This window comes from Oncorhynchus mykiss, chromosome 2, assembly GCF_057628025.1.
Source record: "Oncorhynchus mykiss isolate SJ-2025 chromosome 2, ASM5762802v1, whole genome shotgun sequence".
NCBI lineage: Eukaryota > Metazoa > Chordata > Actinopteri > Salmoniformes > Salmonidae > Oncorhynchus > Oncorhynchus mykiss.
This window is the reverse complement of record NC_143023.1, coordinates 73,076,388-73,097,877: the sequence shown is the minus strand read 5'-3', so window position 1 is coordinate 73,097,877 and position 21,490 is coordinate 73,076,388. Positions and strand designations below refer to the sequence as shown.

General features: G+C 43.1%; 1 protein-coding gene across 1 annotated transcript in view; it reads right to left on the bottom strand.

The window, feature by feature from the left end:
- The window catches only part of tmem266 (transmembrane protein 266), a 61,140-nt gene that overhangs the window by 17,023 nt on the left and 22,627 nt on the right, over nucleotides 1-21,490 (bottom strand). The gene's annotated exons all lie outside the window — the stretch shown is intronic.

Below are 21,490 nucleotides of genomic sequence, written 5' to 3'. Positions count from 1 at the left end.
AAGCAAGGGCCAGCCAACGAGAGCATACAGGTCGCAGTGGTGGTGACAAAACGGATGGCACTGTGATAGACTGCATCCAATTTGCTGAGTAGAGTGTTGGATGCTATTTTATAAACGACATCGCCAAACTCAAGGATCGGTAGGATAGTCAGTTTTACGAGGGTATGTTTGGCAGCATGAGTGAAGGAAGCTTCGTTGCGAAATAGGAAGCAGATTCTAGATTTGATTTTGGATTGGAGATGTTTAATGTGAGTCTGGAACAAGAGTTTACAGTCTAACCAGACACCTAGGTATTTGTAATTGTCCACATATTCTAAGTCTGTCACGTTCTGACCTTAGTTCTTTTAGTTATGTCTTTGTTTGAGTATGGTCAGGGTGTGAGTTGGGTGGGTTGTCTATGTTCCTTCTTCTATAATTTGGGATTTCTATGTTTGGCCTGGTATGGTTCTCAATCAGAGGCAGCTGTTTATCGTTGTCCCTGATTGAGAACCATATTTAGGTAGCCTGCTTTCACTTTTGAGTTGTGGGTGATTATTTCCTGTTTAGTGTTTTTGTCATTCACCTTACGTTTTGTTGTTGTTTATTGTTTTTGTTCAGTGTTCATTTTTCTTTATTAAATTATGGACACTTACCACGCTGCGCATTGGTCTGACATTTCTTACTCCTCGTCAGAGGAGGACGAAGACGAACGTTACAAAGTCAGAACCATCCAGAGTACTGATGCTGGACAGGGGGGCAGGTGCGGGCAGCTATCGGTTGAAGAGCATGCATTTAGTTTTACTTGCATTTAAGAGCAGTTGGAGGCCACGGAAGGAGTGTTGTATGGCATTGAGGCTCGTCTGCAGGTTAGTTAACACAGTGTCCAAAGAAGCGCCAGAAGTATACAGAATGGTGTCATCTGCGTAGAGGTGGATCAGAGAATCACCAGCAGCAAGAGCGACATCATTGATGCATACAGACAAAATAGTCGGACTGAGAATTGAACCATGTGGCACCCCCATAGAGACTGCCAGAGGTCCGGACAACAGGCCCTCCGATTTCACACTGAACTCTGTCTGAGAAGTAGTTGGTGAACCAGGTGAGGCAGTCATTTGAGAAACCAAGGCTGTTGAGTCTGCCGATAAGAATGTAGTGATTGACAGAGTTGAAAGCCTTGGCCAGGTCGATTAATACGGCTGCACAGTATTGTCTTTTATCGATAGCGGTTATGATATCGTTTAGGACCTTGAGTGTGGCTGTGGTGCACCCATGACTAGCTCGGAAACCAGATTGCATAGCGGAGAAGGTATGGTGGGATTCGAAATGGTCGGTGATCTGTTTGTTAACTTAACTTTCGAAGACCTTAGAAAGGCAGGGTAGAATTGATATAGATCTGTAACAGTTTGGGTCTAGAGTGTCTCCCCCTTTGAAGAGGGGGATGACTGCGGCAGCTTTCCAATCTTTGGGATCTCAGACGATACGAAAGAGGTTGAACAGGCTAGTAATAGGGGTTGCAACAATTTCAGCAGATAATTTTAGAAAGAGAGGGTCCGGGTTGTCAAGCCCAGCTGATTTGTAGGGTTCCAGATTTTGCAACTCTTTCAGAACATCAGCTATCTGGATTTGGGTGAAGGAGAAATGGGGGAGGTTTGGGCAAGTTGTTGTGGGGTGTGCAGGGCTGTTGACCGGGGTAGGGGTAGCCAGGTGGAAAGCATGGCCAGCCATAGAAAAATGCTTATTGAAATTCTCAATTATCGTGGATTTATAAGTGGTGACAGTGTTTTCTAGCCTCAGTGCAGTGGGCAGCTGGGAGGAGGTGCTATTATTCTCCATGGACTTTACAGTGTCCCAGAACTTTGTGGAGTTTGTGCTACAGGATGCACATTTCTGATTGAAAAAGCTAGCCTTTGCTTGCCTAACTGCCTGTGTATATTGGTTCCTAACTTCCCTGAAAAGTTGCATATCGCCGGGGCTATTCGATGCTAATGCAGTACACCACAGGATGTTTTTGTGCTGGTCAAGGGCAGCCACACATACTACAGATACTACTGATTTGTGACAGGGTTTGTTGGCCAACACAGAGCTTGTGTTTGCCTTGTGGCACCACTCACCACATGGCCATATTTACTCAGCTTTACAAACAAAATGTATTGGCACTTTTGAGAGCTGAGCATTATGTTGAAGCTAAAGAACTCTAAACATGATGTTGATGTCCATGATCTCTTTATTTAGAGACATAAAGAGAGATATTTCTCAGCCAGATCTCTGTGCTCAGTGTGCCTCATTCCTTTTGGAAGCAGACTCTGTTCTGTTGTGTTGTGTTCCAGCCATCACCATGCTGGCTGTGGGACTGTTTAGCAGAGTATTCTCTCTGCTACTCTCTGCTACCGCACAGCAAGCGATACTGGTGCACCAAGTCTGGAACCAACAGGACCCTGAACAGCTTCTACCTCCACGCTATAATACTGCTAAATAGTTAGTCTGGGTAGCTATGTGGTTAACTATTTAACTATCTGTATTGACCCTTTTTGCACAAATGTTTTTTACTCATCACATTTTTTATTATCTATCCTGTTGCCTAGTCACTTTATTCCTAGTTATATGTACATATCTACTTTATTTACCTTGTACTCCTGCACATCGACTCGGTACTGGTACCCTATGTAGGCTCCAGTGATCCTCCTCCCTGTACATCGCCATGCATTTTCATGTGTGGACATGAGTGGAATTTCCCAGGTGAGCTGGTCGCTTGTCTAGGTACATTGTGTCTGCCTTAAATCCAACCTGTCTCCCCTCTGTGTCCCTCCTACCAGACACTAGGCCTGAGAGAGGCTCCCAGGGATTTACGGTCAATAAATAATGACATATCTATGCGAGGCAGACAGGGCTTTACTTCCCTGTCACTACTCTGTCACCTTTCCCAGAGTGAAGAAATACCATGATCAACATCCGTCTCTAAGCACAAGAGAGGCAGAAAGATTATACTTCCAGGCTTCAGGATAGAGCAGGCAAACAGACAGAGAGGCAGTTATTTTTGAAGCCACCGGGGCTATGCAAAGAGGGGTAGAGAGAGAAAAGAGAGAGAGAGTGGGGAGGGAGAGAGAGGTTGGAGCCAGAGAAAGAGAGAGAGAGAGAGAGAGAGAGAGTAAGAGTGTCCCAGTGAGAGGAGCCATTTTGCGGCTACAGCTGGACCTCCGGTGGAGGACTAGATATCCTGTCCACCTGGTGCCAAGGTCCGCAGAGGGGCTGGGGGCTGGAGCAGGGCCATGCTGTGTCAATGAGCACTCCCAGGGGCTAACTGGCACACACTGCTGCCCACTGCACCCCTGCCAGTCACTCTGAGCCAAGCCATGCCAACAGATTAGGAGCACAACTCTGGAGGTGACAGGGAATTAGAGGATGATTCCATGTGATAACAGAAAAGACTTTCATTCATTCTATTTATTGGCCAGTAGTTAAAACCTTTCTGCCACAGCTATGTGACAGGGTAGCACAATGACAAAGCACTTTTTTTAGGAAACACCTCCGTAAAGTTTTGGATTAAAAAGGCAAATTTTAACGTATATGGTTTCATAATTAATTTACAGGTCTCCCTCCAGCAAAGAAGGAACATTTATTAATTTAATACAATGGTCAAGATAAACCCTATCTGGAAGGAGTGTAAATGGCCCCCGACCTCTCGAAGCTCAGAAATTACATTTTGTGGAAATAATTTTAAACCTGGAGCACTGAAGACTTGAATTGAAGTAGTATCAGTGGTAAAACTGAGTGAGAGTGGCTATAGAACAGGCAATACTTCAAGGAGCTCCACACACACACACACACACACACACACACACACACACACACACACACACACACACACACACACACACACACACAGTATTTGCAAGGAGGAAATGAGAGCTGCAGAGGTCTATGAACCAGAAAGGTTTATAAAGGCATCAGGAGTAAGTTGCGGTAGGGAGTGAAAGTGGGAGCGAGGGGAGATTGAACTGTGGTAGACAGAGGAGGAGGATTAAACCATGGGACTGATCAATACAGCCCAGGAGAGGAGAGGAGGTGAGCTGCTGGACACGACATCAGCTGATACAGCCCTCACAACAGACAGAGAGGAGAGATGACAGAGTGGACAGAGATATCACTGTGTGTCAGTGAGCAGGTGTGTGACTGACCACACTCAGGCACACTGTTGGTGGCTCTTACTCCTGCTCCACTCCACAGGCTGGGCTGGGCTTGGCTCAGGCCCCTGCTAGTCTTACTGAAAAGAACCTATCAGAAAAATACTGCTTTCATTTACAGTCAGTCCTAATCGAGCCAAGATTAAAGACAAAGTTAAGGCACCAGGCCTACTCATCCCATCTGCTATCATTGTAGCCTGGTCCCAGATCTGTTTAACTCCTATGGTCATTATCATGCCAAATGTACAATTTATAATTATTTCTTTGGTCGTTGTCATGCCAATTCCTATGCACACTCATATGTGACACGCCAGTGCAATGGGGGGGGATGACGCTAGTTCCTACTTCCCAGTAAGGCCATTTTTGCAGACATGCCTTCTTAAACATGTAAACCTTCATGTGCCTTAATTACAAACTTGTATGTGAGTTGTAAATGTGAATGTTAAATTAGGAGCCTAGTTTAGCCTGAGCTACTGCACATAGGGAGAAAGACAATCACTCCTAGCTAGTCATGATTGGTTGAGATAATGGAGGGCTTAACCATGCTGACGGTTGGCCACGCGTTTCTTTACACGTTCTTTAAAGAGATGGGTGGGGCTATGGCTTAAGAGGGTGTGAACAATGCTGAATTGCCGTAAACAAAGAGGAGCTCTCTAGCTCTCAAAATCTTTCCGAGGCATTTTCCCTACTTGTCTCCTAAGTGGGATATTACAGTTTTTTTCAATTGCTACTTTTCAATACTGAAGCCACTTTTTCAAAACTCTTCACACAGTCTGCATTACCAACATGCATCTTGGCCAAACAGTTAATCTCACCTCCAAAACTCTCTCAAACCACCAAAATCCTTCATACATGTCTCAAAATAAGCTCGTTCGACCAGAACACTGGCAACAATTATCATTCAGAAAGCATTCAGTACATTGTCACTCATAACACACTGACCTAAAAAACATTAACAGGGAGCATTACATAAATTATGACATTTTCTCTTTGAATGATTTTTCATATAAATCAGTATTTCATTATAGAATAAGAATAACACCTTTTCACTTTATTGACTGTACTAAAGTATATGTAACAAGAATTAATCAGAAACGCAGCAATTGGCTTCAATAGCCTTTATTTTTTCTTTATCTTGGCATATCATTAGTTTACTTATTGAAACAAAAAACAAATTCCTGAAATTCCAGGGCTGCAATAATAATAAACCCATCAACAACATGCATAATATAATCACTCATACTGTACAGTACTGTGAGGGTTCTAGTTCTCATCAACATGTATAGTATAATCACTCATACTGTACAGTACTGTGAGGGTTCTAGTTCTCATCAACATGTATAGTATAATCACTCATACTGTACAGTACTGTGAGGGTTCTAGTTCTCATCAACATGTATAGTATAATCACTCATACTGTACAGTACTGTGAGGGTTCTAGTTCTCATCAACATGTATAGTATAATCACTCATACTGTACAGTACTGAGGGTTCTAGTTCTCATCAACATGTATAGTATAATCACTCATACTGTACAGTACTGTGAGGGTTCTAGTTCTCATCAACATGTATAGTATAATCACTCATACTGTACAGTACTGAGGGTTCTAGTTCTCATCAACATGTATAGTATAATCACTCATACTGTACAGTACTGAGGGTTCTAGTTCTCATCAACATGTATAGTATAATCACTCATACTGTACAGTACTGTGAGGGTTCTAGTTCTCATCAAAATGTATAGTATAATCACTCATAATGTACAGTACTGTGAGGGTTCTAGTTCTCATCAAAATGTATAGTATAATCACTCATAATGTACAGTACTGTGAGGGTTCTATAGTTCTCATCAACATGTATAGTATAATCACTCATACTGTACAGCACTGTGAGGGTTCTAGTTCTCATCAACATGTATAGTATAATCCCTCATACTGTACAGTACTGTGAGGGTTCTAGTTCTCTTCAACATGTGTAGTATAATCACTCATACTGTACAGTACTGTGAGGGTTCTAGTTCTCATCAACATGTATAATATAATCACTCATACTGTACAGTACTGTGAGGGTTCTAGTTCTCATCAACATGTATAGTATAATCACTAATACTGTACAGTACTGTGAGGGTTCTAGTTCTCCCTCTCTCCTGCATTTGGCCACAAGTTCTCATCAACATCACATCTTATATCTTCTCTGGCAATGCATCTTGGAAAGTATCTCCTGGAATGTCTAATCTAACCCTGGCAGTCTTCAGGAGAAGTGTCTCCACACCCTGGCAGTCTTCGGGAAAAGTGTCTCCACACCCTGGCAGTATTCAGGAGAAGTGTCTCCACACCCTGGCAGTCTTCATGAGAAGTGTCTCCACACCCCACATTCATGGCATCCAGTAAGGACATCTGGTCATGTGGATGGTGGTCATAAACCTTCCTCCTCCACGCAGTGAAAACCTCCTCTATGGGGTTTAGGAAGGGGGAGTATGGATGCAGGAATAGTACTGACATCCTGGGATGTGCAGCAAACCAGTCTGTGACTGCAGCAGAGTGGTTGAATGCCACTTTATCCCACACAACGATGAAGGTTGGGAAGTTTCTGGCCCCTCTCTCCTCTGCTGGTACAAGTTGATTATGCAGGTCATCCAGAAAATAAATGAGCCTCTCTGTATTGTAGGGGCCAATGAGTGGTTTGTGTAACAGCAAACCATCATTGGACAGTGCTGCACACATTGTGATGTTAGCTCCTCTCTGGCCTGGGACATCCACGGTTGCTCTCTGTCCAATCACATTTCTTCCCCTGCGGCGTGTTTTTGCAAGGTTGAATCCAGCTTCATCCACAAAGCCAGTTTGCCTGGCTTCCATCTCCATTACTCTCTAAAATACAATACATCCACAGTTTTACAGTACTTTACATGATGCATAGCTGTGTATGTACCCTGTTTGGTTATTGAACATACATCTAACCTGGATAGATTGATACCAGAGTTCTTTCACTTGTTCACCATTTCTCGCAAAGGGTACAGTGTACAACTGCTTCATCCTTATTTTATGTAGGACTCTGGCAATTGTCGTTGTGCTGACCGTATTCACATTTCCAAAAGTGATTTGTCTGCCAGCACTCAAATTTCCCACAGTTTTATTGCATTGTTGCCAATTACCATGTCAACAATGTCAATTTCCTGCGCATCTGATAATATTCTGCCTCTCCCTCCTGTGGGAGGCAACCTTTGGATCCTACTGAAAAACACAAAACAATCAATATATTTCAAAATGTCAGTACATGTAAAAATGTGAAGATACTATATTGTACTGTAATATGTAGTTCAATTATCATTGAAGGATGTTTTGCTGGAAAATTTGTACTATTGAAACAACTGTTTAACGCTGCAGATTTGGTTGCACACTTAAACCGGCCTCTCTCAAAGAGAGACCATGATTTACAACATGGTCAATAATTGTGGCCCTTATCTCATCAGAGACCACCGCTCTTGGTCTTCCTCTCCTTTGTCCTCCATGCGTTCTCCCTCTCCCTGCCACTCTTCTCCTCTTCCATACCAACCTGTCTTCCTTGATCCATGTTTCCAAACAAAATCATTCTGAAGCCGTCCTCTTTTGGGTATGCTTTCAGCTGAAATTGCAATCAGCTGTGTTTAGAATGATTACAGTTTTTCTCAATTGCTAAAACACTAAAACCCATTGGCTGAACAAAGTTCTCAGTTGCCTGGACTCATTTAGCTAATTATGCAGTCTGTTGTCAATACCTTAAACCATTTCACATGGTAAAACACAATTTTCAGGTTTCACTTAGACTTTTCAGCAAAACTCTAAACACATTCTGCACTCTAATGCACATGTCATCCATACTGGTAAACACAAGTGGAAACAATCAAATACAAATAGAGAAGACATGTCATTGATTGAACACAACCACTCAAAATTGATTTAACCTGTTTCAAATGATGCGACACAACCAATATACGCCAGTTCAGAGAGCAAACAGGTTGTTGAAGGTGGGAAGGAGAGAGTCTGAGAATGGATAGAAGAAACAATGTGAGAGGACGAGTGTGTATGCGAGGTGGGCGACAAGGAGGAGGAGGACGAAGAGGAAGGCAAAGAGTGGAAATATCTGATGAAATTTGAGCAACAGTTATAGACCATGTTATTGTCCATGGACTGACAATGAGGGAAGCAGGACTTAGAGTACAACCCAATTTGAGCCAATTTTCTGTGTCCAACATGGTAAGGACATTCAGAGAAGAGAACAGGTACAGGATACTATTTGTAACTGCAAATTTACTGTACTACACTATATGCAGCTGTTTCAATAGACATTTGTAAAGTTAATCACTGTATGTATTGTACTGCATGAATATGTTTTGTAACTGCACAACTACTTTTTGTAGAATTGTAAGGCTGCCACATGCAGGTGGAAGGAACGCTATATTCACTCGGGAGCAAGAGGCTGTTATAGTTGTCATGGTCCTTCAAGATAATGCAATACGACTCAGAGAAATCCAGGAACGAGTGATACAAGACAACACACACTTCCAGGGAATCGACAGTGTGAGCATTTCCACAATTTACCTCCATTGTAACAGGATGCGAATGAAACAAGTATACAGAGTACCTTTTGAGCGCAACTCACCAAGGGTGAGAGAACTGTGAGCTCAGTATGTGCAAGTAAGTGTACATTCAGAAACATTTACTGTAATCCAGATAGTATGTGTTAGTACTGTAGACGATGTGAATGACATTACTCTTCAGTACATACAATGTATGTGAATCAGAAGCCTAATTGTACTCTACAGTAGAGGACTGTCTCTGTACGACTTACAAAATCCTACATACAGTACATTGTATTTCTACACAAACAATATTTGACTTGGAATCCTTGGACAGACCCCATGAGTTCATCTTTGTCGATGAAGCAGGCTTCAATCTAACAAAGAGGAGAAGGAGAGGCCGAAACATGATTGAAGTCCCTGGTCAACGAGGTGGCAATGTCACAATCTGTGCTGCTATCAGCAACCATGGTGTTCTACATCACCATGTTACACTCGGGCCATATAACACCCAGCACCTTCTAAGATTTATTGCCAATCTAAGAGATATTTTATTTGAGCAGCAGGGTCAAGAGCTAAATGAGAACCCCATTCCCATCTATGTGATAGTGTGGGACAATGTCAGTTTCCACAAAGCTGCTCAGGTAAGGGAATGGTTTTCTATCAATGGGCAGTTTATGAACTTGTACCTCCCTCCATACTCGCCTTTCCTGAATCCGATTGAGGAGTTTTTCTCCTCTTGGAGATGGAAAGTGTATGATAGACAACCCTACACCAGAGTAAATCTGCTGCAAGCCATGGATTTAGCCTGTGGTGATATAGGTGAGGAATCATGTCAGGGCTGGATACGGCACACAAGAGGCTTCTTCCCCCGTTGCCTCAGGAGGGACAATATTGCTTGTGATGTCGACGAAGTGCTCTGGCCTGACCCAGCCCAAAGACAAGAAGAAGCACATTGATCACATGTTTACTCCTTTGATGTTTGTCCTTTTAGTATTGTATACTGTAGTACAGTGCATTGCAGGCTGTATACTGTACAATGGACAAACTGTATGGCCCTGAACATTGTGCTTTCCATTTATTAACAATACTGACTGCTCAATAGATTTTGACTGGTTGCAGGTTCATATCAACAGAGAACAAGAATGACAGTATCACAGAGACAAAGGACAAGTTTGTGAGATGCAGGGTACAGTACTGTAAAAATAGGGGTACAAGGAGGAGGAAGAACAAAAAACAAAATTGCAAAAAGCAGAGTAGTAATTTCTGATCAATTTTGAGCTACTGTGATAGAACATGTTTTCGTTCATCAAAAGACAATGACGGAAAAATATGAATATTTTTTTAGATTAAAAATGTACTTCTCCCTGAGAATTGTGTTTTGAACAATGTTCTATTTTCGGTGTATTGTTTACTGACTGCTTGAGAGTGTATATCATTTTGATCACTTTGTTTATGATTTGAGAGCAGTGTTTGATTTTGAACACAAGTAAAACTGTTAAGAGGCGACTGTTTCATTTTGCGAGATGAGTCAGAGGTTATGTAAATAGTGCTTGAAGATGAGGTTTAGTGTTTAATGTTTTCAGGAAATGGAGCAAGGTTTCAGAAATTGTGTTTTAGCAGTTGAGAAACTGTAAATATTCTGCTGAGATTTTCTATATGTTTCAGTCTGGTGACTGCAGAAATGCACAACATTTGCCATCATTCTGTTTTGAATGTGTTTTTCACAGTTTTGGAAACGGTGTGTTAGCATTTGAAAACGTGCTGCAAATATATAGTTTTGCAGGTGGTGGCGTATGAATGAGAAAAGTTCATGGATTTCAGAGAATGTGGTCATTGAATACATTTTGTGTGAAAGCAATGAAAAATGATTCACAGTGTGGTCCACATACACTTCTGTTTCGCTGACTGTGTGAAGAGTTTTGACAATGTGACTTCAGGTTTGACCAATGCATGTTAGCAATTGAAAAAAACTGTACATTTATTAACTATTAAAGCAGCATTCTTCCTCAAATTACAGTGTATGTTACACTGTAAAAAGCATTTAGGATTTTTCAACATAAGCCCCAGTTGGGATGGGATGTCACATACGGAGTTGTCATGACTTTTTGTGCAAAGGCCACCTCTTGGAATGACACCTTCCACTGACAGTGTGTAGCACAGTGAGTCTTCAAACTGTAATGTTTATTCAAATTGTATCTTGTTGGTAGGTTCAGATGTGAAGCTCTTGCAGTCCCCATTGGAGGATGATATGGCTACGGTAGTAACTCTGGAGAGGACAAATGAAGTGGGGACCATGAAGTGTCTCATCTGAATCATCAACTCAGCCAAATCAGCCTGTCAAGTCAAAGATGAGTGTTGGATGTGTGAGGTAAGACATTTTCTTTTTATTTGCCATGTGTAATGAATACTGTAACAAATCAGATATTTTTATGATCACAAACTGCTCTCCCAACAGAGTTCACTTTTTTTGAGCCAATGGCCATGTTGGCTGTCCTTGGACACAATCGCTGCTCTCGGACATAGTCGCTGCCCTCGGACCTGATGACCAGGGTTTGAGTGCTGACGTTACCATATAGCCCCTCTGAATTGCTGTTAGACTGCCACATGCAGTGGCTCATTTGGATGTGTTTGATGTCTTGAAGCTTGACTTCCCTACGTTTCTGCTACAACTGGGCCTGGAGCTCATTTAAAGATTCTAGCAGGTGAGTGCAGCTACACGTCTACTAATGGGGAAGTATGGTCCTCTTCCTCAAAGCACGGGCTTCAGCAGGGACATACATGGAGCGATGAGGGAGAAAGGGAACGCCTGCCCAGCCAGCCTAATCAACTCAATAAATGGTGTGACATGTTGCAGCCAGATTGCCCTCACATTTTAATCTGACGCTGAATCTGTCCGCCAACTGCTCTTCAAAGAGAGCCAATGTTTTTTCTGGCCAGCGGTTACAGTTGCTGCACTCGATCATGGTGAGAGGGATTCGCGTACCGGCAACAACATTAGCATTTAACCCCTCGTAATGTGTTTTTTTACAAGTTTGGCACACCTGTATTTGGGGAGTTTCTAACATTCTTCTCTGCAGATCCACTCAAGCTCTGCCAGATTGGATGGGAAGCGTGGCTGCACAGCTATTTTCAGGTCTCTCCAGAGATGTTTGACTGAGTTCATGTCCGAGCTTAGTTGGGCCACTCAAGGACATTCATAGACTTATCCTGAAGCCACTCCTGCGTTGTCTTGGCTGTGTACTTAGGGTCGTTGTCCTGTTGGAAGGTGAACCTTCGCCGCAGTCTGAGGTCCTGAGTGCACTGGAGCAGGTTTTCATCAAGGATCTCTGTTCTATGCTCCGTTCATCTTTCCCGCAACCCTGACTAGTCTCCCAGTCCATGATGCTGCTACCATCATGCTTCACCGTAGGGAGGGTGCCAGATTTCATCCAGATGTGATGCTTGGCATTCAGGCCAAAGAGTTCAATCTTGGTTTCATCAGACCAGAGAATCTTGTTTCTCATGGTGTGAGAGTCCTTTAGGTGCCTTTTGGCAAACATCAAGCTGGCTGCCATGTGCCTTTTACTGAGGAGTGGCTTCCATCTGGCCACTCTACCATAAAGGCCTGATCGGTAGAGTGCTGCAGAGATGGCTGTTCTTCTGGAAGGTTCTCCCATCTCCACAGAGGAACTCTGGAGCTTTTTCAGAGTGAGCATCGGGTTCTTGCTCATCTCCCTGACCAAGGCCCTTCTCCCCCGATTGCTCAGTTTGGCCGGGCGGCCAGCTCTAGGAGAGTTTGGTTCCAAACTTCTTCCATTTAAGAATAATCGAGGCCACTGTGTTCTTAGGGACCTTCATTGCTGTAGAATTGTTTTGGTACCCTTCCCCAGATCTGTGCCTCGACACAATCCTGTCTCGGAGCTCTACGGACAATTCCTTCGACCCCATGGCTTGGTTTTTGCTTTGACGTGCACTGTCAACTGTGGGATCTTATGTAGAAAGGTGTATGCCTTTCCAAATCATGTCCAGTCAGTTGAATTTACCACAGGTGGACTCTAATCAAGTTGTAGAAACATCTCAAGGATGATCAATGGAAACAGGATGCACCTGAGCTCAATTTCGAGTCTCATAGCAAATGGTCTGAATTCTTATGTAAATAAGGTATTTCTGTTTTTCATTTTTAATACATTTACAAACATTTCTAAACCTGTTTTCACTTTGTCATTATGGGGTATTCTGTGAACATAGATGAACATATTTTATTTTATTAATTTTAGAATAATGCTGTAATGTAACAAAATGTGGAAAAAGTCAAGGGGTCTGAATACTTTCTGAATGCACTATATGTAGCAGCTGTCTTCTATTCTGTACTGCCTGTAGTCTCATGGTTATTGATGAGTATGATTGTTGGCCCCGTTGCCACTAACTCAATGTTACTCTTTTCTGATTCATTCCCACTGTATGAGGGGCTCTGAGCCCCTCTAGGTAGCACCCACCTGCCTGACGTCAACCCCTCCCTGCCTGGCTTGGTGCCTGGCCTGTCCAACCCAGGCCCCCAGTCTTGCTCTGCCTGTGACCCTGCTCAGTTTCTGGATCTTTGCTGCCCCAATCGTACCTGCTTCTTGTCCAGTCTCCAAGATATGTGTCTCCAGTACCAAGATGACATTTACCATGTACAGATGTAGGTTCTTAATTGAATCACACACTCGTTTGTTTCTGAGAATTTTCCTGTACAGTAGGAAATGTAAACTTGTAGTGTAATCGAGTTTTAAAAACGCTTCTAAAGTTTAACATCTCCACTTTCAAACGTCATGACTTGATTTGCCTTAACAAAAAATTTTGCAACCTCTACAAAGATGTCCATTACTTATAATTCTAATTTTTTGTTGCTGCAGGATTATTTACTAGCTGTAGAAAACTGGCTCAAATTAAGATCCTACATCTGTAAGAACTTTAAATGTTAAAAAAGTATTTTATTTAACTTTTCCATCATTGCTAAACGTTTACTATGAGGTACGTTGCCTCTTATCTTTTGTGATAACTCACTTTGGTTTACAGGTATTTTAGCACGGGGCCTATTTTCAGTAAACCTTAAAAGTAACATTTCAAGTAAATTATTAATTGATATATGTTGATAATTTGTGTATTTTCCAGGCGCTTGCTCGATTGTCTTATAAAAGAGATCAGGGAGAATTTTCCTGTTTACTCCATATGGGCTTAAATTAGTTTCTGTTTTTTTGCTTTCCTCTGAAAAACATTAACATTAAATATTGTAACATTAAATAAATACATTATTTCTGTTGTAATTTGTCATTATTGTACTTTTACTAAAGATGTCACACATTAGCAGGTTTTTGCATTTGGAAATGTCCAAATGTAACGTTGTATTATAATGCTGTGTAATCACCTTCTGGTGTAAAAAAACAACTTGGAAATGAAACACAACTACATTTTAAGTGAGAAGTAGGCAGGTTTGATGGCAAAAAAAGGAAATAGACAAGAGCAGCATTTGGCCTACTTCACCCATGAATGAATGAGGCAACAGTAGACCAACATCCTCACACACTCAGTTTTAAGAAAAGCTCCAAAGTATAAGTATGAAAAGGGCTAAATTGGGAGCTCTGAACCGGGTGTGCTGTGCCAATGTTCTGAAATTGATCAAAGCTCTTGATGTCTCAATTGCACATTTTCACCAGAACCAGTCTGCTCTCTAGAAAAACTCCAGGGCATTAGGAACCAGACCAATGGCTGCAGTCACCATTACCGTCGATTCCAAAAAGTAAATCAGTTTGAAAATGGCTTGGGCCAGCCCTGTTGTTCTCTCAATTTTAAAACCTGTAAATATATGGTAATGAGGTAGATGTGAGATATTTCTACCAACAAAAGAAGTGATTGTTAAACCTGTCCAAGCCTGTCCAATATTTCTCCCTCTGTTCTAATAACTTCATGGCTCTATGGGTTCTCCATGTAGAAACTCCAACCAATTCACACCAATCTGCTGAACTCAGCATGCATAGGCAGAGGAAAATGGACTAGCACTGTGAGCTTGCAGCTAACTTTAGTTTGGGGAAGTTCTTTCCTTGTCTGCAAAGGCTTCTTGCTGTCTTTTCCTGACAAACCCACTACCTATCCAAGCACTTAAAAAAGGCATTGCTTTCCAATTGCACTCTATTGTTTTAAAATCATTACAAATGTCAATGTAACAACTGGCGGAATCCCTGAGACCACTGCTGAATCCTCTGTGTCATCATCACAGCCATTAGAATCCGTCCCTGAGAGAGGAAAACCAACAAAGTACTAAATATGCTGAATATAGCTTCTGCTGCTATCACAGGTAATCAATTGTACATCTGAGAGGTTCCGCATTTATTAACAATTCATCACACTAACACCAGGGGAATTGGTAAATACTTTGCAGGGATTTATACAATGAAAAGTCCAAGTCAATTTGGTAGTGTAACGATGTGCGCTGAGAGTCAGGAAGCAAGTTCAGGGAGTGAGTGTTTTAATAAATAAACAACTAAATCCAAAACAAGAACCACAAACAACGCACAGGCGTGACACTGGAATAGAAACAGCAACAATGACGACTGGGGAAGAAACCAAAGGGAGTGACATATAAAGGGCAGGTAATCGAGGAGGTGATGGAGTCCAGGTGAGTGTCATTATGCCCGTACCGCTGGTGACAGGTGTGCACCATAACGAGCAGCCTGGTGACCTCGAGGCCAGAGAGGGAGCACATGTGACAGGTAGGAATATGTGGGACTTGAAATGTTTATCATCCATCTCTAATTGGACATCTGTAAATATACAGTAACATGCGACTGCCAGTCATTCTGACACGTGCACCCGTTACAGGAAGCACGCCTACACTCAATCTTAAACTCCTATGATGCTGAATGTTTTTGAAATGCCACATAACTTGGAGATTCTTTTTGCACACCTGTACCATGACATAGTGAGCTTAGTGCCAAAAGGGATTTAGCCTATTCTTTGCTGAAGAAATTGGCTTTTAATATAAGGTAAATGAAGATGGATCGGCCTACATCTGCAGTGCAGCAGACAGGCTAGTTCCGAAGAAAGAGTTTTCACCAGGACACTTGAACTCTCTTGCTCTCAGCCCAAAAAGCAATCTAGCCCTTTGCATGTCTGTGAATATTAACAAACCCTCAAACCAAGGCCTTAAATGTAATCTATTGTGCTACCCCTCATGTGGTACCTGCTGCACAGCCAATTTGATGGAGAGGACTGTTCTTCTGTGTGTTTGACTCCCCTCTACTCTTTTCAGAAATCCATCTACCGATACCAGATAGGTAGAATATGACTCTGGCTTCTGCTGATATACACTGGTCAAAAAAATAAAGGGAACACTAAAATAACACATCCTAGATCTGAATGAATGAAATATTCTTATTAAATACTTTTTTCTTTACATAGTTGAATGTGCTGACAACAAAATCACACAAGAATTATCAATGGAAATCAAATTCATCAACCCATGGAGGTCTGGATTTGGAGTCACACTCAAAATTAAAGTGGAAAACCACACTACAGGCTGATCCAACTTTGATGTAATGTCCTTAAAACAAGTCAAAATGAGGCTCAGTAGTGTGTGTGGCCTCCACGTGCCTGTATGACCTCCCTACAACGCCTGGGCATGCTCCTGATGAGGTGGCGGATGGTCTCCTGATGGATCCTCTCCCAGACCTGGACTAAAGCATCTGCCAACTTCTGGGCAGTCTGTGATGCAACGTGGTGTTGGTGGATGGAGCGAGACATGATGTCCCAGATGTGCTCAATTGGATTCAGGTCTGGGGAACGGGCGGGCCAGTCCATAGCATCAAAGCCTTCCTCTTGCAGGAAATGCTGACACACTCCAGCCACATGAGGTCTAGCATTGTCTTGCATTAGGAGGAACCCAGGGCCAACCGCACCAGCAAATGGTCTCACAAGGGGTCTGAGGATCTCATCTCGGTACCTAATGGCAGTCAGGCTACCTCTGGCGAGCACATGGAGGGCTGTGCGGCCCCCCAAAGAAATGCCACCCCACACCACACCCCATGACTGATCCACCGCCAAACCGGTCATGCTGGAGGATGTTTGATCATATTACTCCAGTGCTAGCCTCCCTACACTGGCTTCCTGTCAAGGCAAGGGCTGATTTCATGGTTTTACTGCTAATCTACAAAGCATTACATGGGCTTGCTCCTACCTATCTCTCTGATTTGGTCCTGCCGTACATACAGTGCCTTGCAAAAGTATTCGGCCCCCTTGAACTTTGAGACCTTTTGCCACATTTCAGGCTTCAAACATAAAGATATAAAACTGTATTTTTTGTGAAGAATCAACAACAAGTGGGACACAATCATGAAGTGGAACGACATTTATTGGATATTTCAAACTTTTTTAACAAATCAAAAACTGAAAAATTGGGCGTGCAGAATTATTCATTCCCCTTAAGTTAATACTTTGTAGCGCCACCTTTTGCTGCGATTATAGCTGTAAGTCGCTTGGGGTATGTCTCTATCAGTTTTGCACATCGAGAGACTGAAATTTTTTCCCATTCCTCCTTGCAAAACAGCTCGAGCTCAGTGAGGTTGGATGGAGAGCATTTGTGAACAGCAGTTTTCAGTTCTTTCCACAGATTCTCGATTGGATTCAGGTCTGGACTTTGACTTGGCCATTCTAACACCTGGATATGTTTATTTTTGAACCATTCCATTGTAGATTTTGCTTTATGTTTTGGATCATTGTCTTGTTGGAAGACAAATCTCCGTCCCAGTCTCAGGTCTCAGGTTCTTCCAGAATGGTCCTGTATTTGGCTCCATCCATCTTCCCATCAATTTTAACCATCTTCCCTGTCCCTGCTGAAGAAAAGCAGGCCCAAACCATGATGCTGCCACCACCATGTTTGACAGTGGGGATGGTGTGTTCAGGGTGATGAGCTGTGTTGCTTTTACGCCAAACATAACGTTTTGCATTGTTGCCAAAAAGTTCAATTTTGGTTTCATCTGACCAGAGCACCTTCTTTCACATGTTTGGTGTGTCTCCCAGGTGGCTTGTGGCAAACTTTAAACAACACTTTTTATGGATATCTTTAAGAAATGGCTTTCTTCTTGCCACTCTTCCATAAAGGCCAGATTTGTGCAATATACGACTGATTGTTGTCTTATGGACAGAGTCTCCCACCTCAGCTGTAGATCTCTGCAGTTCATCCAGAGTGATCATGGGCCTCTTGGCTGCATCTCTGATCAGTCTTCTCCTTGTATGAGCTGATAGTTTAGAGGGACGGCCAGGTCTTGGTAGATTTGCAGTGGTCTGATACTCCTTCCATTTCAATATTATCGCTTGCACAGTGCTCCTTGGGATGTTTAAAGCTTGGGAAATCTTTTTGTATCCAAATCCGGCTTTAAACTTCTTCACAACAGTATCTCGGACCTGCCTGGTGTGTTCCTTGTTCTTCATGATGCTCTCTGAGCTTTTAACGGACCTCTGAGACTATCACAGTGCAGGTGCATTTATACGGAGACTTGATTACACACAGGTGGATTGTATTTATCATCATTAGTCATTTAGGTCAACATTGGATCATTCAGAGATCCACACTGAACTTCTGGAGAGAGTTTGCTGCACTGAAAGTAAAGGGGCTGAATAATTTTGCACGTCCAATTTTTCAGTTTTTGATTTGTTAAAAAGTTTGAAATATCCAATAAATGTCGTTCCACTTCATGATTGTGTCCCACTTGTTGTTGATTCTTCACAAAAAAATACAGTTTTATATCTTTATGTTTGAAGCCTGAAATGTGGAAAAGGTCGCAAAGTTCAAGGGGGCCGAATACTTTCGCAAGGCACTGTACCTACACGTACGCTATGGTCACAAGACGCAGGCCTCCTAATTGTCCCTAGAATTTCTAAGCAAACAGCTGGAGGCAAGGCTTTCTCCTATAGAGCTCCATTTTTATGGAATGGTCTGCCTACCCATGTGAGAGACACAAACTCGGTCTCAACCTTTAAGTCTTTACTGAAGACTCATCTCTTTAGTGGGTCATATGATTGAGTGTAGTCTGGCCCAGGAGTGTGAAGGTGAACGGAAAGGCTCTGGTGCAACGAACCACCCTTGCTGTCTCTGCCTGGCCGGTTCCCCTCTTTCCACTGGGATTCTCTGCCTCTAACCCTATTACAGGGGCTGAGTCACTGGCTTACTAGGGCTCTTTCATACCGTCCCTAGGAGGGGTGCGTCACTTGAGTGGGTTGAGTCACTGATGTGATCTTCCTGTCTGGGTTGGCGCCCCCCCCCCCTTGGGTTGTGCCGTGGCGGAGTTCTTTGTGGACTATACTCGGCCTTGTCTCAGGATGGTAAGTTGGTGGTTGAAGATATCCCTCTAGTGGCGTGGGGGCTGTGCTTTGGCAAAGTGGGTGGGGTTATATCCTTCCTGTTTCAGCCTCCAGTATTTATGCTGCATTAGTTTATGTGTCGGGGGCTAGGGTCAGTTTGTTATATCTGGAGTACTTCTCCTGTCCTATTCGGTGTCCTGTGTGAATTTAAGTATGCTCTCTCTAATTCTCTCTTTCTCTCTTTCTTTCTCTCTCTCGGAGGACCTGAGCCCTAGGACCATGCCTCAGGACTACCTGACATGATGACTCCTTGCTGTCCCCAGTCCACCTGGCCGTGCTGCTGCTCCAGTTTCAACTGTTCTGCCTGTGATTATTATTATTTGACCATGCTGGTCATTTATGAACATTTGAACATCTTGGCCATGTTCTGTTATAATCGCCACCTGGCACAGCCAGAAGAGGACTGGCCACCCCATATAGCCTGGTTCCTCTCTAGGTTTCTTCCTAGGTTTTGGCCTTTCTAGGGAGTTTTTCCTAGCCACCGTGCTTCTACACCTGCATTGCTTGCTGTTTGGGGTTTTAGGCTGGGTTTCTGTACAGCACTTTGAGATATCAGCTGATGTACAAAGGGCTATATACATTTAATTTTATTTTATGTTGCAGGCAGCAGAACATTCTCCACTGCGTCTCCAGACTCTGTCACGTCTGTCACATGTACTCAGTGTGAACCTGCTTTCATCTGTGAAGAGCACAGGGCGCCAGTGGCGAATTTGCCAATCTTCTCTGGCAAATGCCAAACGTCCTGCACGGTGTTGGGCTCTAAGCACAACCCCCACCCGTGGACGTCGGGCCCTCATACCACCCTCATGGAGTCTGTTTCTGACCATTTGAGCAGACACATGCACATTTGTGGCCTGCTGGAGGTCATTTTGCAGGGCTCTGGCAGTGCTCCTCCTGCTCCTCCTTGCACAAAGGCGGAGGTAGCGGTCCTGCTGCTGGGTTATTGCCCTCCTACTACGGCCTCCTCCACGTCTCCTGATGTACTGGCCTGTCTCCTGGTAGCGCCTCCATGCTCTGGACACTACGCTGACAGACACAGCAAACCTTCTTGCCACAGCTCGCATTGATGTGCCATCCTGGATGAGCTGCACTACCTGAGCCACTTGTGTGGGTTGTAGACTCCGTCTCATGCTACCACTAGAGTGAAAGCACCGGCAGCATTCAAAAGTGACCAAAACATCAGCCAGGAAGCATAGGAACTGGTCACCACCTGCAGAACCACTCCTTTATTGGGGGTGTCTTGCTAATTGCCTATAATTTCCACCTGTTGTCTATTCCATTTGCACAACAGCATGTGAAATTCATTGTCAATCAGTGTTGCTTCCTAAGTGGAGAGTTTGATTTCACAGAAGTGTGATTGACTTGGAGTTACATTGTGTTGTTTAAGTGTTCCCTTTATTTTTTTGAGCAGTGTATATTACTCCTGCCAAGATTCAGTCCAAATTCATTCTGTACTGTATTCTTACATTCTGTGGTGTTCATATCACTTCAATCTTAATTCTACTGTCTGTTGAAATGTACAAGTGAGTGCATCATTAACTGCATCGTTTGTATCATTTTTGCTGAGCAACAGTCATGTTTCAACTGTTACAGGATAAGTAGCCAGAGGACTTGATGCCAGTAGGGCACTCAGAGCAAATTTATAATCAATCTACCCTGCACGAGTCTGGCCATGTGTAAACTAATCTAATACCATACTTCTCACCATCACTGTATGTATCAGCCCTGTGCGTCTCACTGCAGATCCAGCACACCACAGAGTCAGTCATTCCACCTCCACCCAACATCGAGACCAGTCCACATTCATCAAATGGAGCCATTTCACACTAATCTTTGGCAGGCATCTTTGTGAATGAATGGGATGGTGGGAGCAGGGTAAGAGTCCCTCCTCTCTCGCTCTCCTCCAGTCACAATACCAGGTTGACCCACATGAACCATCTGCCATTGCTGCGGCTCATCACACTGGCCCGTTGAGATCAGTGGCATATGCTGCTGTTCCTGCTGCTGGAAGCTTGGGACTATGGGTGGCGTGCTGATCTTGACGATGATATACCCAGAGGGGTTGTGGGCCTGGGTTGGCAGCTCAGAAAGGAGCCCTGGCCCCACTGGTAGCTCTGGAGTGGTCTGGGATCTCATTTATAACCGTTGCATGAATTTTACACTAAATAAATGCATGCCCCATTTCTGAAAATAATACGTATTTATAAAAATATTGAGATTTAAAAACTTGGCGCACGCCAAAATCAGACCCGTAGTAAAACTGTGTTAAACTGAATGCGGTCGGATCATCACATAATTGGCATATATATTACTCTTACAGAATTTCCTCGTGTGCGAGGATATTGGTAATTTAATCAAAGCCTTCTGGATGATAACTTGTTTAGAACTAGGACAGAAT